The following is a 15,170-nucleotide window of genomic DNA, read 5'->3' on the forward strand; positions in this document are numbered from 1 at the left end:
TTTTTCATTTGTAGAGTATTATGTTCCGTCCAAATTTGGGAAATGAGTTTCCACTAAGAAATGAACACTTTGAGTCCCTTAAATACAAAAAAAAAAAATAATTTCATTCATCAAAAAAACTCAGTCAGTTCTATTTTTACATCCTTTTTTGGATTTAATCAGGATATCAGAACAAAAATGTTTAATAAAAATTCTCCTAGCCGTGTTTTTACATTTTTTTAAAATCAAATATTTGCATCATTTTTTTATTAATTAGACTTCAATAAACTAAACTGGGCAAGTTCTTAATTACTGTATACGATTGTAATTACTGCTTACAAATAATCGATTGCTTTTTGTTTTCTTATCTATTGTAACAATACTTGGCCAGGAGCGGAACCTACGTGCTTACAACTTTCCGTGTGGAATAGTGAATTCCCATGAGTAATCAACTTTGACCCCTAGATTAAACAACTCTTGTTTGTCACTAACAGACCATAAGTCACCCAGCTTTATGATGAAACTTCATAGACAGCTTCAATCATCAGCTGAGTACTTATTCCCATAAGCCCTTGATTGATTTGTACGCTACCGTCCTATGCTTTTACCTTATGTAAACATTTGTGCTTAAAATTCAAATTTAAATAAAAAATAAACAGTCCTTGTTTTCCAAATTAACTATAAAATGTTTTATTCAATTAAAGCAACAGCAATCTTGAAATCTCGTAATTCTAAAACGCAGTCGTCAAAATAGTTATATTCTATATGTTCCATCTAAAAATGTCAATTTAATAAAATGTAATTACTAAAAGCGAACACCTATAAAACATGAACAATTCAAGAAAGAAATAATAAACAACTAGAAGTACTGTATACTACGGAAGGAAATAAAAGTTACTATGTAATAAAAATAATAAATGAAAACAATTAGTAAAATGGGCACATAATATGTTTACGTCATACCATAAACTAATTTATTAATTTTACCCTTGGGGAGATGACCTAATTAAGTGTTCAGTTATTAACTCAGAACACGTTGACAGAACACGCAGAGCACACCAAAGGGCAGAAATATATTCTCTAACAGTTATCTAATTTCTGTCGAGCATTTATGTCTAAACATATTATTATTGTTTTTTAATATCTTAAAAAGGAATATGGCGCGCCGCGGTAGGGTAGACAAGTGGCCAGAGGTTAGACTGTAACGCAATGACTTTATGATACTGAGTTCATGTCCGGTCTTAGATTTTATTAAATGAGTCCCAATGAAAAATCTATGGTGAAGAATTTATGGTTGATTTTAATCCGGGCCAGTTGATCTCTTCCACAAACAGAAGTTCTAAAGAAATTAATGGAAGAATTTCCTTTAGATTGGAGTAAGTACTGGTAGCATAAAAATATTTTCAAGTCTATAGATTTAAACATTACCATAAAGAAGAAAATTTTCAATAGTTTAGTTATTCCTCGTCTAACTTACGGAGCACAAGCGTGGTCCACGAATCTAGAAAGGTTAAGAGTTGCAGAAGCAATGAAATGCAATATGCTTGGCATCAAATGAAAAGATAAAGTAAAAATTTCCTTAATTAGGAGAAAAAAACGCAAGTAGTAGATGTTGTTCTATGAAAGAAAACGCTCAAATGGAATTGGGCAGGAAATGCGCAAAGATAGATGGACTGAATGGCCATCCGGTAGGAAAATAAAGAAGTCCTTATGAGAAATATTATATTTCAGTATATTACATGGAGCGACGAACTTAAGCTGTTCTGTGGATAAGAGAGGCAAAATAAAAATGAAAGATAAGGGACAAGGCCTATTCCACACTGGCCCAAATTCGGGCCTAATTCCGCTAGAAGAAAGATACTAAGTTTATCTTTTTTATATTTTATTTTATCAGTATTTTTATGTTGCTATTATTGCTGAAATATCGTAAATTAGATTAGATTAGACTAGGGCGGCCTCAAGGCCTACGCCACTGCGACCCCTTTGGATCTATTGTGGCTTCCCTCACTTTAAAGCTCACCCTCCAGACTTGTCCTTTTAATCAGACTCTTAATTCTGGAGAGCGACTTTTGGGTAAAGCTCACAGGCCTTGGTTTTTCGTCCCCGAGAAGTAACATCCTTAGCCACGCGAGCCTATTGCTGAAATAATAATTTATCACTTTTTCTAACTTTGTTCTTGAGGAATAAGTCATTATTATTTTACTTAATTATTTGCTTATTGCCTCGAAGCCCTATTCCGCGAAGCCAAAGTGGAAGTTGGAGTAAAACCCTTATGAAAAAATATAACGATAAGAAGATAAAATGTCATAATTTTTGGAATTGAAAACAAGGTGCAAAAAACAACATAAAGAGAAATACGAGGGTCGTTTGAAAAGTCCGTGCAAAGTTAGAGAGATAGCACCACTGGCGCGTATCGAGGTTATGTTAAGTTAGTAGCATCTCTTGGAAGAACACACACCAAGTTTCAGCCAGATCGGTCTATTTCTTTGTGTTTGGCATTCTTTTGAATCGAGGAAGTCGAGTGATTTTCAAAAAATGGACGAAAAAGAATTTCGTGTGTTGATTAAACACTACTTTATGAAAGGCAAGACGCCTCAGGAGACTAAAGAGAAGCTTGATAAACATTATGGTGACTCTGCACCTTCGATTAGAACAGTTTTTAAGAGGTTTCAAAATTTTCGGAGTGGCCATATGGACACAAGTGACGTTGAACGTTCTGGACGTTGAGGTTACTACTCCAGAAATCATTGATGGATGACAGAAGAGTGAAGGTGCGTGAGATTGCTAGTGCTGTGGGCATCTCGAATGAACGGGTACATAATATTTTGCATCAACATTTGGACATGACAAAGCTATCCGCAAGATGGGTGCCGCGATTGCTCACGCTTGACCAAAAACGAAATCGTGTAAGGACGGTTTGCAGCTGTTCCAGAAGAATCCGCAGGACTTTAAGCGTCGTTTCGTCACTGTGGATGAAACATGGATACATCACTACACTCCTGAGACCAAAGAACAATCTAAACAATGGGTTACCAAGGGGGAATCTGCGCCAAAAAAGGCGAAGACCGTTCCTTCGGCCGGAAAGATTATGGCGACTGTCTTTTGGTATTCGCAAGGAATAATCCTCATCGACTATCTGGAAAAGGGTAAAACTATTACAGGTGCATATTATTCATCGTTATTGGACCGTTTGAAAACCGAGCTGCAAGAAAAACGCCCACGATTGGCCCACAAAAAAGTCCTTTTCCATCACGACAACGCACCAGCTCACACCTCAGCAGTTGTGGTCGCAAAATTAATGGAAATAGGGTTCCAACTCGTTTCACATCCCCCCTATTCTCCAGACTTGGCTCCCTCGGACTACTATTTGTTCCCCAATATGAAGAAATGGCTGGCGGGAAAAAGATTTTATTCAAACGAGGAGGTGATTGCAGAAACGAATGGCTATTTTTCAGACTTGGACAAATCCTATTATTCGGAAGGGATCAACAAACTAGAGCAGCGTTGGACGAAGTGTATAAGCCCAAAAGGAGACTATGTTGAAAAATAAAAAAGGTTTACCCCAAAAAATTAAGTAGTTTTTATTTTTGCACGGACTTTTCAAACGACCCTCGTAACTGCATTTAAAAGAGTGCACGAATTCTGTTACAGAGTGCTCGATATTCATCTACTTATATTTAAATTAAACCTCAAATTTGAAAACTTATACAAACATGTACTTGCAAACTAACATAATTTAAAAGATAACCTTTTCGATAAATATCGTTACATTGGCTTTTAATAGAATTCATCTTACAATGGTCGTTTCCATGATCGATGTTTAACTTCGAGAGTAGTATAGTTTTGTGGATACAACGCTCCTGGCGATCACCAAGAGGGTGAGGATAACGATGAATGTTTCTGTGGTACCATTGAAAATCAAAACAAGGGTTCCGGGTGAAAACTATATTTAGAAAAATTCATTCAGATTTAACGGAAATCAGTAAAAAAAATGTTTTGTTTACCTTTATAATTACCTGCTAACAGTAAAAGTAAAAAAGTAAAGTAATCGCCTATTTTTTTCGGGCGGGGCTTAACGTCTAACTACCATTTACTAGGTATCGTGGACGGAGGCGATTAACAAACGTACTTTACTATTTCTCATTTAACCATTTAATAAAATCCAAGGTCAAGACCGGGAATCGAACCCTCCACAATGCATATTAGCTTTGCAGGTCTCGCCTCTTAACCCGCTCGGCTACCGTGGCACCCTCCCTGCTACCTGTATAATTACTCAATAAATAATGTAATCTGACTTATATGCCTCAAATTGGGAAGTGATTCCTCTAAGATTTAAGAGAGGCGTTTAACCAGCAATGAGGCGCTATGGTTAGGAATCAGGAGTAAGGCATTTAGGCGGACGAGTGGCCAACAATAGTTCAACTAACATGGAAAACAATAGTTCAACTAACATGGTAGAATGTCTGAAAAGTTGGGGTGGGTTACAAGAAGACTACTGAGGAAATTCAGGAAGCGAAGATTCACGTATCATAAGATATCGTATTATTAGATGGGAGACAAAAAAATGGAGGTTTTCGTGAAAAGTATAATTGGAGGCACGTAGGAAGGGGTGACGAAATTGATTTTGAACTTTGACATAAGATCGGAATTTGAAGCAAATCTCTGAGTTCGAACTTTGAGAATAGTAGTCATGAGAGTGTGCACAGCAGATCTACATTATTTATTCGCTCATTCTTAATCTAAAGAAAAAAGCCATCGAACAATGAAAAGAGATTGACGTGCAATAAGTTCCAAACAGCTGTTAGAGCTACTACTTTTTCCGACCACCCACCAGGAATTTAAGCTCCGAGGCCGCCATCTGTTACTAAAAAAAAAAAACTTGGAGACTGCGAACTGTCCTCCTCTACTTTAAGAACTGCCATTTCGTAGTTTTGCCTTCTTTTTCTTCTAAACTCCTAATTTCCCTCCTATTTTTTACCGCCCTAACTCTTAAATTTTCTTTGTTCTCACAAAGTTTTACTTCTAGCGCCATTATCCTATAAAGTCAAACCAGCGAGTCAAAAATGTTCTATTAATGTTTTACTGTACAATTTTACCAAACTTCCAAGCTTGAGAGTGAAATAGACACACATTTAAGGGACTGCCATTTCTTACAGTTTTATTTCTACAACAGCAATTTATACCTTTTTCTTTCATTCGAGGTTATAAATTAGAATGTAGGAGTATTCCTCGTACTTTCTCCAAAATACACAACTCAATAATTTTAATTCAACAAAAAGTAAATTATTTATTTGTTGTATTACTTTGAAATTTTACTTTATTTGTAATGTCAGTGTGATCATTAGCCCTTTTTAATTTCACCTATTTCAATTTCAATTTGACTAATTTTGGAACTCGCTTCGGCGGTACATATACTAGAAAACAGGACTAATTTTGATGACATCACTTCCTTAAAAAAAAGCCTTCAAGAATATGAGTAATGGTGATCTAGCTGGATTTGTTCCATCAATCCGATTTCGCTTGAAGAGTCCCCACCATGTTACAGTTTCAAGAAAATGAAATTGCTCATGTTCTAACGGTTAGGCTGGTAAAAATCCACAGCAGAAGACATGATTTCTATTCACGCTACTTTATCTTTACTTCTTCTTTACTAATACAATCACCGCTTTATAACTCAATAATTGCAAGACTGAAAATTAAACCATTCTAAACATAATCCTAGTCTACAAAATTATTCATTTGAAATAATTCTAATCCGATTTGAAATTATGGTAACAAAGAGGGTATTCTATGCTAATTCTGTCTAAGGATTACTTGCCGAAAGAGGATTTGTTTCATCTTCCAATAGAAAATGTTCCCCAAGCATTCATACTATGTACTGTGCATAATTTTAAAGATAGAATTCTATTTTACTTATAAATAATTAGCTTTATTTGGAGTAATTTCATTGTCTTTTATTATTTTGGCAGCCCAAACGCTGAGAGTCCCTATAAAAGGAAAACCTTTTCTGCACTGTATTTCGATGAGAATGTGTAGAAATAGAAAATTAAACCAAAATATTTACAATAACATTAAGAAACAGATGAGACTAAAGTGTCATAGAATAAATATATCAAAAGTATTGCTAATTTATAATTTTAAAAAGCTTTTAATAATTGAAAACTTTTCTAATTAAGCATACGAGGGTCGTTTGAAAAGTCCGTGCAAAGTCAGAGAGATAGCACCACTGGCGCGTATCGAGGTTATATTTAGTTAGTAGCATCTCTTGGAAGAACACACACCAAGTTTCAGTGAGATCGGTCTATTTCTTTGTGTTTGGCATTCGTTTGAATCGAGGAAGTCGAGTGATTTTCAAAAAATGGACGAAAAAGAATTTCGTGTGTTGATTAAACACTACTTTATGAAAGGCAAAACGCCTCAGGAGACTAAAGAGAAGCTTGATAAACATTATGGTGACTCTGCACCTTCGATTAGAACAGTTTATAAGTGGTTTCAAAATTTTCGGAGTGGCCATATGGGCACAAGTGACGCTGAACGTTCTGGACGCCCTGTTGAGGTTACTACTCCAGAAATCATTGATGGATGACAGAAGAGTGAAGGTGCGTGAGATTGCTAGTGCTGTGGGCATCTCGAATGAACGGGTACATAATATTTTGCATCAACATTTGGACATGACAAAGCTATCCGCAAGATGGGTGCCGCGATTGCTCACGCTTGACCAAAAACGAAATCGTGTAAGGACGGTTTGCAGCTGTTCCAGAAGAATCCGCAGGACTTTAAGCGTCGTTTCGTCACTGTGGATGAAACATGGATACATCACTACACTCCTGAGACCAAAGAACAATCTAAACAATGGGTTACCAAGGGGGAATCTGCGCCAAAAAAGGCGAACACCGTTCCTTCGGCCGGAAAGATTATGGCGACTGTCTTTTGGGATTCGCAAAGAATAATCCTCATCGACTATCTGGAAAAGGGTAAAACTATTACAGGTGCATATTATTCATCGTTATTGGACCGTTTGAAAACCGAGCTGCAAGAAAAACGCCCACGATTGGCCCACAAAAAAAGTCCTTTTCCATCACGACAACGCACCATCTCACACCTCAGCAGTTGTGGTCGCAAAATTAATGGAAATAGGGTTCCAACTCGTTTCACATCCCCCCTATTCTCCAGACTTGGCTCCCTCGGACTACTATTAGTTGCCCAATATGAAGAAATGGCTGGCGGGAAAAAGATTTTATTCAAACGAGGAGGTGATTGCAGAAACGAATGGCTATTTTTCAGACTTGGACAAATCCTATTATTCGGAAGGGATCAACAAACTAGAGCAGCGTTGGACGAAGTGTATAAGCCTAAAAGGAGACTATGTTGAAAAATAAAAAAGGTTTACCCCAAAAAATTAAGTAGTTTTTATTTTTGCGCGGACTTTTCAAACGACCCTCGTACATAGCAACAGTGCAAAAGAACAGTGTACTTTTTTTTACTAATGATTGATATTTGGACTTAACTTCACTCAATTTAGTGATGATGCAAACAGCAAATGATGGGCCAATTATTTAGATTGGAGAAAAAAAGAAATAGATTTGAGGAGAAACTCGAGAAGCACATTGTAATTAGTTCTACAGGACAGGCACAAATTTCTTGTACCGAATGTATTCCAAGATATAACAGAGTGTAACCTTCACACGTAGGATACCATAACAACGTAACAGAACCACTGAAGAAGAAACACATCCTTGCCGACACGTTTAGTTGGTTTTCTTTTATAAACCCAAGATCAATATAAAATAAAAGTTCAAACTAAGTATTCTACTATTGCTGTTAAATGTATTTTGTGAGCAGCACTGAGATAACTTCAAAACTTCATCAAATAATACTCGATAAAGTTTGCAATTACCTCAAAAAGTTAAATCCAAGAAAAACTACTACTAAAGAGTGTAAGTATAACTTTCTCAAATCTTGTTATAAGAGAAAATGTACCAGTTGTTCTTTTCATGAAAAAATAAACAAAGATAAAGGAAAAATAAAAGCAAAAAGTTCATTTGATTTGTTTGTCTGTAATAAGTCTTGAAGGCCGTCGGATCTTCAACTGAACTAACTGGCAAGATGGTACTTACCAGTCAGCTTCAGTTTCCATGGTAACACAGTTAAAAACAAGGGATTAGATGTTTACAACAGTGGATAGAAGTTAGGGAGTAAACAAATTGCATGAGAGTAAAATCGATAGAATACCTACACTCAACTATCCATTGACATTAAACATGTATGGGGCTTGGAGGATAAGTAACAAAAGAGGATTCGATTACTGCCTTCGGCAATAATCTTAAAGATACAATAAATGTTTTATTAATTAAATTATGCAGTAACTAGGGCAAACGCCAGAAAAGAACATGCAGAGGATTGGATGTTTAATGGACTTCGCAGTCGATCATTTTGTCTCTACATAGCAAAATATTGGTAATCGTTTTTGGCGACCGATTCAGAATCCAAACAGGAAGAAAGTCATGATTTTGTTTTTATTTTTTTGGCCAAGCTTTCGATCTAGGAACTAGATCATCTTCAGGTCTTACAACATATTAAGAGTAACTAAACAGTCAGGACAGAAGATACACCAATCTTTGATATTAATTCTGCAGCATTAATGTATAATATATTATATTAGCCTAGCTCATGATCAGATTTAAAGAGGAAGGTCCAAATCAATTATCCTCAAGTAATTGCCTACTTTTTCCGGCGGGCTTTACGTCCAACTACCAATTAGGTGAACGTGGACGGATGCGACTAGCAAACATACTTTGCTGTAAATTTCTTTTATTAATCTTCAAATAAAATCCAAGGCCTAAGACCGGGAATCGAATCTAGTATGTACCACAATGCAACCCTCTCAATCCTCATTTACCCTCAATTTGGACATTATTTTTTGCCACTGTTATATTTCCAATTGAAAGTTACAAGTTGGTTTCCAATTCTTGTGGTTCTGCAGCATTAAAAAAAATGATCAGATATTTGAATCCTTTGAATAAATTATGTGTTACGATGTACTTTTCTTATATGTATATTTCTATGTACAAATTGAGGATAAAGCGGGCAGAAAAAGTACTTATCTAATAATTTTTCTACATTGATCTGTAACTAAATAAAAGAGTCAATATGTTCCATAGTGCTCGTAAATATAGGAAGTTGACTGCATCCGTGCTTCTTTATTTCTGACTGGATTCGGACATTCATTCATTATCAGCTGCTAGATTTATTAGTTTTCAAATTCTACAACTACTCCTACTAAGTCGGCCTCGGACAGTAAATTATGTCCGAAACCAGGTGACAAAAAAAAAGAATCCTGGGTGCTAAGTCAATGAAAAGTCAGTGAAACTAAATACCAATATATAGAAATATATAAGATAAGAACTTCGCAACACTTATTCAAAGGTTTCAAATATCTGATCATTTTATTAATGCTGCACAACCACGGGAACTGTAGACTGTGCAAATCTAGCCGTTTAAATTCTGGAGTAATTAGAACGGTGGCAAAAAATAATGTCCAAATAAGATACGAAAGAGAAGAAATTAAAAAAAAACTGAAAATCTATGGACGAAAGAAACTGTTGGAAGAAGAACAGGAGATTAAGAGAAAGAGTTACGAAGATGAAGTCAAAGCCAAAGCTGATGGAAGCGATATGGCAATGGAGGATACAAGTGGGTTTAAAATACAAAAAACCTAAGCTTAATGATCAAAGTTACATCTAGTTGGGTCTGTTAAATAATGTTAATCCTAAAGGTAATAGCTCGAAGGGGGATTTTCAACCCTGAGAGGAATGTGCTAAAAATGTAGTTAATGTATTACCTTAATATCGTCGTAGCACGCATGTTTATTGTATCCCTTATCGGTTTCGGATTTTCGTACACAATCAGAATAATCAGTTTGATGTAGAGAATTCAAATTCAATTTAGTATAATCAGGAATAATCATCAGTACTTGGATGATAACCATTGATTATGTATGAAAGCATCCCAAACTGGTTTGGGATAAAATAAAAAATGTGCGCTTCGACGGATAAAATCAGCAATATTATGCAACACTATGGAAACTAACTCATATTTTCAACAGAGCCTTCATTTATTTATTTAAAAAAGAGGTTTTTGAGGAGGCGGTTCTGGTTGTTTTTTGTGAAAATGGTTGGGTATTTTTATGGATCAAATATTTCTCTAAAACCTGGATAGAAGTTAATAATGAACAGCGGGGTATTTAATAAAAATAAATACATACTATTTATGTACATTGTTACAAAGTTGTTGATGCGTACATTTAACATATAAACTGCTACATGAAAACTATAATGTACAACGCCAAAATAATATAATTTAAGATGTGCAGATGTAGCCATAAATATTCTAAAGATTTATATTGAAAATGGCGAAACAAAAAAAAAAAAAAAATCACGACGATGTCAAGTTAACAGTGGCGGTTGAAAGCACAAGGAAATAAATAGCTTTCCATGTTTATACTATCACGCTTCACACAAACATACTGCGTTAGTATAAAACGGAAATGAATGAGTGCCAGTAGATATGATGAAACGCTTTATTTTCTATTTACCTCAGTCAAGAAATGAGAGTAATGAATAACAGTCGAAATTTCCGTTTTTAGAATAACAAATCTTTTCACCAGTTCTATTCAAATTTAAAATCTGATATTAATTTAATAAAACAATTATTTTTACTTTTTAGGTAGGGATTAGCTCAGTGATTAGTGCACTGGTCTCCCATCTAAAGATTCTGGGTTCGAATCCCTGCGGTCTGCCTTTAGAGTAGTCTCATTCAGCTCACTCTACCTGTTGTTGGACTGTGTCGTTTTATAACCAATGATCACTTTCGAAGCACCAAAGAGCACTAAAGTATAAATTTTGGAAGGCAATGAATATTGAAGCTAAAGATAATATTGATGAAATTTTAATTACCCAGGAAGGTGAAAACATGAACAACTTAAACATTAGAATAAGCATTTCTTCATGGAGTCAACATGATGCAACAAGAGCAGCTTACCTTTTTGTTTTTAAATGTTTTTAAAACTCTGGTTTTTGGATTGTTGGACTTCAAAAACACTTCTGCTTTATTTTCTAAATCTCGGAACCAGTTTCGTTCAATTAAAATAGCTGCATATCTTACAATCTGACAGACTAGCAGCTTTTCAAAACCTATCCTCAATCTAATACTTTTTCATGTGCCACATAATTAACCCCGAACAACTAGCTACCTATAAATTAATCAATTGTTTGTACAGGTTAGACGCACAGTTTGTGTTCTTCGAAGAGACAAATAACTTAGTTAATTACAAATAAGACACAAGTTAGTTACGTTAAACAAACTTTAAACCATAATCAAAACTTAATCAAGAAGGAAGAGGTAAACATCTACCATTGCAGCTACCCAGGTAAAACAACAGAATATAACCTCTACATGAATCATACCTCTCGCAGTTACTATACACTCCAAATAATATTGTACCACTGATGAGGAAAATTATCCTACAAGAACCGACTGACGTATAGAGTGAAAACCCAGTTTTCAGCACGTATGTACTTTCAGAAAAGTAAAGGTCAAAAAAATAAAATTTTACCACTACCAAATAAAAGGACCTATTTCTAGGTCTTTTAAAACAAATTGCTGCGGAACTTAGTGGGAAAATATGGTGGTTATAACGAAATGAACAAAAACTTCATTGTGTCAGTACTCATTTCTAAATAACCAACCAAGCACTCAGAACCCCGTCAGAATCTCTAAATTAGGCAAAAATAATTGATGAAGGCTAAAATCTAAACCTGTTTTCTTTCTTTTCAAAAATAAACTCACTACACTTTTGTAGAACTGACCAATAATTAATTACTTAATCAAGTTGACAATTTAGATGTTCCTATCCTACTGACAGATTAAGTACAATATCTCGGACTCTACCTCGACAAACGCATCACTTGGAACGCCCATATCCGACTCAAACGGCATGAACTTAACTTTCGTTGCCGAATGATCCAACAAACGATCCAAATTGAATTCCAACGGACGAAAAAACTCAACCAAAACTTTACGGTACACCTAAGAGCACCAATCTTAACCGCATCCATCGTTAAGGCAACTTTTCACGTCAGCAAATTAAACTATCCACGGTGACCTAACTATCATTTTCTGCTGTTGACGCAGCCAAATCCCGTTACACCAAATCTCCCAACAAACTTTCCCAATACTTCATCCGCCGTTCGTACACAATCTTTCCCAAACTACCCTTCCATCGAATCCTTCCCCAATGGTTGAAGCGTTGATCGTATGACTGAAAAAAGGCATCCTTCTAATTCACTTCATTGGTATCCTATGTTAGCCGGCTCATTGAATAAATTCTTTCATTTTGTTTATATATTGTACACAATAATATTTACTTGTTGCCAAAAGGCAGTTGTAATTTAGAGTTGGAAACAAACAAAAAAATGAAAATGTCACTAAATCAAAGTAATGCAAGGATTACCAAAATTTTCAACAACTGGATGCAACATTTAGATATTTTTGAAACTGATTTTCGACGGGTTAACGTCTAGTCGACCAGAAATACTTTCCAAATATAAACTATAATTTCGGTTATATTGAATGGATTTATAAGAATCTCGCTTTACGTGTTTACGTGTTCCTTGTGCAATCTAAATGTCCCTGAGGATACGGTCACTTCCTAGGAATATGTCCAATTTTAGGGGAATTTAGAAAGGCATATTTTGGGAAAATAAAATTAAATCAAGAGGAGGTGGTCAACTTATTGAATGGTACCAACTGGACAACACTCGCCAAATACCTAAATACAGTTATAAAATATCGGAAGTTCCTGATTGAGCATTTCCAACATAACTATTAAATTAATTGCTGTATGAATAATAAATACTGTAATTGTAAAGCTAAGAATGAATTAAATTAAATAACTTAAAGTAGGCAACTCGACAGACGGCAAAAGCCATGGTCTTGAACCCTTTTTTTGTATAAATCCATTTGTATTTATGTAATTTGTAAATAAAAGCATTTATTCATTCATTCATAATTATACGTTATGTTTTTTATTGTATTTTAGTATGCGTTGTTTTAAAGATAACTTCCATTAGAGACTTTTAATTTCAGAACTCTCGATATAGCTTGAAATATCTCTAACGTTTAGTTTTAAATGTGGGAGAGGATGAAGATTTATTTTGTTGAGGAATAAAACTATTCATTAATTAAGACAACAATTCAATGGCTAAAAATTAATTTAGTTGAAAGAAAATACGTACCCCATAGTTAGGAGGGTGCCCACTTCTATTTCTGAGTGTCACTGACTGTCCTGAAAGGAGAAATGGATATAGTAATTATACATGACAAAGTTACACATTATTTAAGAGCAAAACTTTTTAATTGTATAAATGGGACCAAGCTCCATTAGAAGCACACAAAAAAAGTCTCCTAAAGTTCTGATTCACACACACATATATATATAGCTGTACATTAATTACTCTAATGAAGTTTCGTACTTAAAAGGCTGATTTGGTATAGTGGTTATGGGTCAGAATTTAAAGATTATAATAGATGAAATTATTAAAATAATGTATTAAATCTTTATTAATTTGATATAACTTTTTTTTTTTGCGTTTATTTCTGCTACAATCAGCGCTTTGACGCTATAAGTAACAGTGATAACAGTTACCCAGTGGTAACACTCCAAAACATTAGACTATTAGTCACTTTCTTCACTTGAGAGGAGATCACGAGGCCACTGTCTCTTAAGACGTCTTGTCCGGGTTGCCAGGAAGAGTTCTTGAAGAAAGATTTTTAGCTAGAGGATTTATATGAGATTGCAGATTGAAGTAGAGTTTTCTGTATCGTGTTTTGGGCGACTTGTGAGAAAAAAGAAATGTTAAGGTCCAGTGTTTATAGTCAGGGTTGGAGACATAAAATGGTGCGGGTACAATAGTTCGAAGTATTTTAGATTGAATCCTTTGAATATTGGAGCGCTTGGTTGAACCCCACAGCTCTATTCCATACGCCCAGATGGGTGTCAAAAAGAAATATAAATCAGTCTTTAGTCGTCCAGAGAGAGTTTTGATCTATCGTCTTAGAGCCTGTTTAGTTCTGTCTAGTGTGGGGGTTCCAAGATAGTCTACGGTCTAAGTAAAACCCAAGGATATAAATTTTAGAGTTTATAATTCATGTAATTAATATAATAACTTGTACTTTTAAAATATTAAATCAATAGGCTGGGGTTAATTAAGGAGGTGCGGAGAAAGTTCGTGATTTCTTGAAAAATGAAATAAATATTAGGGCACGAGATAATGAAGATGAGAAGGGTTCCTTTATTGGGGTTTCCGTTCGCATTTCTCATTCTCCAGATATTCAATATCCTGATTATTTTAAATTAATTTTATTAAAACAGAAATTTGTGGTAAAAAGAAATACACAAAACTTTGTTTCATCCTTACCACCGTCACATTACTTCAAAGTTGCTACCTATTTTGAATTTCTTTGTGAGAAAAAAAGTAAAGTAATTTCTTCAGGCCGGAAACTGCTAATTCAGATGTGATGAACGGAGCTGGATAGCTAGCTCACATACTTTACTGTATTTTTACCACATTTATAAAATTCAAAACCTAAACCGGGATCGAACCCAGTACCTCATGCATTGATAGTTTTAGATGGCCTTGTCAGTAATCGCTCGGCTACCCCAGCTTTCTTTAGAAAAGAAAAAACTGTATTTTCCGTCAAGGACAAAAAGTCTTATTATTACTATTATTATTATTGTAACTGGGCACTAGAATTAGTTGCTAGGTTTATGAGCACAGCTGGGTTTTGATTGGAAGAAAAGTATTTTATTGAATTTCGAGCATTCTGAGTTGGGACTTGCTGGAATACAGACGAGGATTGAGAGTTTGTAGAAAAGCCAAGTTTCCCTCTTGCTGACCTGCGACTTTTCTTGTCTGCGGCCCATGCGGCGTATGTATGTTTATTCATGTACCAAATATTTTGTTAAGTAAATCCGTTAAGTAAATTCATCAGACTTATTGTTATCATAGCTTTGTTCCAGTAGGTTAGTTGTCCTATCTATCTGTGAGTGTATGTACGTGTGTGTGAGTGTGTGCTTGAGTGTGTGTAAGTGGCTCTCTATAGAAGTGTAGTTCGTACGAGGTAGCGGCTGG

General features: G+C 35.1%; 2 protein-coding genes across 4 annotated transcripts in view; both read right to left on the reverse strand.

Annotated features, from left to right (window-relative positions):
• Positions 1-15,170, reverse strand: part of Nca (neurocalcin homolog) — a 430,495-nt gene that overhangs the window by 243,069 nt on the left and 172,256 nt on the right. The window lies entirely within an intron of this gene.
• The window catches only part of LOC141449705 (neuronal calcium sensor 2), a 419,318-nt gene that overhangs the window by 232,083 nt on the left and 172,065 nt on the right, over positions 1-15,170 (reverse strand). For both annotated transcript variants that reach the window (XM_074119368.1, XM_074119367.1), the window contains exon 4: positions 13,275-13,324. The gene's annotated coding sequence lies outside the window, so the exon portion shown is untranslated. The remainder of the gene's footprint in view (positions 1-13,274; positions 13,325-15,170) is intronic.

Source organism: Rhodnius prolixus, unplaced genomic scaffold, assembly GCF_049639745.1.
Source record: "Rhodnius prolixus isolate KJV_2025 unplaced genomic scaffold, Rpr scaffold_2, whole genome shotgun sequence".
Taxonomy (NCBI): Eukaryota; Metazoa; Arthropoda; class Insecta; order Hemiptera; family Reduviidae; genus Rhodnius; species Rhodnius prolixus.